Consider the following 3,940-nt stretch of genomic DNA (forward strand, 5'->3'; position numbering starts at 1 on the left):
GCACTTCATTTAATCTGTTTAATTGTTTGGGAGAGCAGTGTTTCAGTATAATTTTCTTTTCTTATCTTTTCATGGGCAGTTTCTTACAGACACTTCAGCACTAAACTATCTTCTGTAATGCACCATTTACCCCATAAGTATAGCAAAGCAGGCCTCAAAGTTTATATTTATATCTCTATATCTGTGTGTGTGTGTGTGTGTGTGTGTGTGTGTGTGTGTGTGTGTGTGTGTGTGTGTGTGTGTGTGTGTGTGTGTGTGTGTGTGTGTGTGTGTTCAACAGTGTCATTAGCCCCTTTCACACAGCAATCCCGGTTAATTACCGTAAAATTTGCTAGAACGAATTTACCGGTGAATTCAGAAATGTGCTGTTCACACAAGCAACAGTGTTCTGGCTTTTTACCGGTAACAGACCATTCACACATCAGCTTCAAAATACTGGTAAACTCTCTGATGATGACATTAACCAAAAGTGACCTCTAAAGTTGTTGACAAATCTCTTCATCCGCCCGGACGAGGAGAAGGACTTTAGTTCACTTTAGTATCACTCTGATTTGAAGTAATTTGTAAACAGACATTTTGCTGAGTAAAGACTCAGCATCATAATTTTATGAACTAGTGCAAAATGCCTGTGCAAAATCAGTTTTTGAGTGTTTTTAGTAGCCTAATTGTTGGTTTGATGTGTTTGAGTTCTCATTGTTACAATTACACAGCAAAAGTTCAGTGACATTTTTATATGTGCATGGTAGAAAGCACAAAGTGAACTCTGAGAAAACGCTATGCTTGAGCAAACAGTTTGTGAATAGGCTGATTCCCGTGCAAAGTGCCCGTGCAAAATCAGTTTTTGTGAGCTGATCGCCATCAAAAAAGTTCAGGAGATATTTCTTAGCGTTGGCTGATTTCAACAGTTTCAATATGATAAATAATAACTTTTATATTGATTCAATGGATTAATTGCATTTAAAAAAAAAAGTGTCATGAATTTATTGCATTTTTGGGGAAAATAATCAATTTTTATAATAAATCTTTGAAAATCAAAATCTGGATTTGATTTTTTTTTAATGTTATTATAACCTAAAGATGCTATGTGAAAGTTTGAAACAGAAAATAGTGGTTTTCATCTTGTCACTTTCTTGGTAAAGAAAACACATTTTTACTCAAATGAATCGAAATGGATTTATCATGGATTTATCACGTTTTGGAACCAAACTATAATATTCAAAAGTAAACAGTGTAGCTGACAGAGTGTTTATGTCAGAATGTTTATTTTCAAACCACAACCTTCTAAGTGCGTCTTTTACTGTTATTTTTAACGATATCTTTTGCATTTCTCATCCAAACAACGTCAAACTTGGCACTGCACTTACTCGTGCCCGTAGCGAGACACCTGTCAAGTTTGAAATCCATCGAACTAACGGTTCGAGAGATATGCAAATAACACACACACACACACACACACACACACACACACACACACACACACACACACACACAGACCATACATGCCAACCCTCCCGATTTTTCCGGGAGACTCCCGAATTTCAAAGCCCCTCCCGAAAATCTCCCGGACCGACCTTTCTCCCGAATTTCTCCCGATTTCCACCTGGACAACAATATTGCTACACCATCCGTTAAAATGAAGTTAATTCGGCCAGCGCTCATACCTGTATTTACATCCTGTTTTCGGTTGAAGTCCAAAGTAGTCGATTGTCGAGTTCACGCGCGTGATCATAGGTAACTAAACATATGCGCGTGAACTCGACAATCGACTACTTTGGACTTCAACCGAAAACAGGATGTAAATACAGGTATGAGCGCTGGCCGAATTAACTTTATTCATATCTTTCACATCTACTGCAGTCAGATTCACCCGTGTTAACTCTAAAGGAATCACTCACATGACCTGTGCACTTGTAATGTAAACTTGCACTTGTAAAAGCAGGTTTAAAATATGCCCCATTGAAGTCAACAGGGTGCAAATTTTAAAAAGAGGATAACACGGTGTAGGCAACACCGATTTTTGTCATTGTTCTCTGTATTGACAGCACTCCAAATTTACAACAAAATGAGCTCAATGTTAAAATTCTCCTTTAAGGAGTTCTCCTTTAAGGAAATGAATTTGTCAAATAAATTTGTCGAAAGGGGCCATTGTTTCTTTGTTATTGTTATTGTCATACCTTTTGAAAAAAAGTTGGAATCAAACTTTGGATTATTTTCGAAAGTGGAGCGGCCTTGCACCATTCTGTACAGTAAGTTACCCAGAGAAAACACTGTGTCTCTGAGCGCGATTTTGTGCTCCACGTAAAGCTCTGGCACGACATATCCTGTCCAAGCAGGCAAGAGAGATTCAGAGTTGAGCAAACATTTCACTTGGAAAATACATCAGTAAAGCATTAGTGTTTATGATAACATTACAGAAAATCAATAATAGCATCCAATTCACTAGTGAGTCCAGAGTTTCGTGAAAGAATCACACATAATCTCAACTCCACACATGATCACTCACTCGACCATCATATTTGGGCTGGTTTTAATGGTAACACAAAAAGCTAACTAACCTCTGTATTGGTTATCATAACAACCTTCAATAAGTCCTCCACAGCCGAAGTCTATCAATTTGAGCTGCAGCGTCTCTGTATTGACCAGGATATTATCCACCCTGATGTCATTGTGGGCAACACCTCGGCCCATGCAGTGTCTCGCTGCATGGACTACTTGGAGCATCAAGGGACGTTCTTGATTTTCATCCAAGCGAGGCCTATTCAGCTTGAGGAAACTGAGCAAGGTCTCGCAGGGTTGTGGATGCTCCAAGATGAGGATGTGATGATTTTCCTCTTCAAACCAGTCAATGTGGACAATGTTCTGGTAGACTCGCAGATTTAGACCCACTTCCATAATCAGTGGCTTGGAATAGCCAGGCTAGAGAGAGATTGGTTAGCCGACTATGTTTGGTTTCTGTTTGATGTATTTAGTTATAGTAATTAATTTTGCCAACTTACAATAACAATATATTCATCCTCCTTATATTTAGGAATGATCTTGATGGCAACCTGGAAAGGGTAAAAAAAAAAAAAAAAAAAAAACGGGTTAAATATATACTGACTGTGGAAATTAACATTGAAATTTGTTTTTATGACAATATTCAATCTATCTAATATACTATCTATCTATCTATCTATCTATTGTATACTTGTTTTTTGTCAAAAGAGTGGATGCTAATCTATAAGTCAAGTTCACAGAAATAATAAACGAAAAGTTCACATTTGGTTAATAGAGTAAACATGGTTACCTGCTGGCCATCAGATTTGCAAGTTCCCTTAAAATCAGTGCCGAAACCTCCCATTCCCAGTCTCTGTCCCATTTTATAAAGGGAGGCAAACAGAACCGGTTCATCGAGATCTGTTGCATCAGGAGTCGGCCTGAGACTAGATGGATCTGAAAAAGACATCAACTCAGATTTGAGGTCAAATGGATCCTGAAGAGCCCTCGACTCGAGACCGGATGGATCTGGCTGTGGATCAGATGGATCCTGAAGAGCCCTCGACTCGAGACCGGATGGATCTGGCTGCGGATCACATGGATCCTGAAGAGCCCTCGACTCGAGACCGGATGGACGTGGCTGTGGATCAGATGGATCCTGAAGAGCCCTTGACTCGAGACCGGATGGATCTGGCTGTGGATCAGATGGATCCTGAAGAGCCCTCGACTCGAGACCGGATGGATCTGGCTGCGGATCACATGGATCCTGAAGAGCCCTCGACTCGAGACCGGATGGACCTGGCTGTGGATCAGATGGATCCTGAAGAGCCCTCGACTCGAGACCGGATGGATCTGGCTGTGGATCAGATGGATCCTGAAGAGCCCTCGACTCGAGACCGGATGGATCTGGCTGTGGATCAGATGGATCCTGAAGGGCCCTCGACTCGAGACCGGATGGATCTGG

The 3,940-nt window shown here is 40.5% G+C and overlaps 1 long non-coding RNA gene across 1 annotated transcript; it reads right to left on the reverse strand.

Annotated features, from left to right (window-relative positions):
* Positions 1-2,209: 2,209 nt before the first annotated feature.
* LOC309480718 lies at positions 2,210-3,566 on the reverse strand. The gene is made up of 3 exons (XR_014199752.1): positions 3,287-3,566; positions 2,997-3,047; positions 2,210-2,916 (listed from the first exon to the last, which is right to left on the reverse strand). It is a non-coding gene; the product is annotated as an uncharacterized lncRNA (long non-coding RNA).
* Between the last annotated feature and the right edge of the window lie 374 nt (positions 3,567-3,940).

Source organism: Leuciscus leuciscus (genome assembly GCF_965113295.1).
Source record: "Leuciscus leuciscus genome assembly, chromosome: 18".
Lineage (NCBI taxonomy): Eukaryota > Metazoa > Chordata > Actinopteri > Cypriniformes > Leuciscidae > Leuciscus > Leuciscus leuciscus.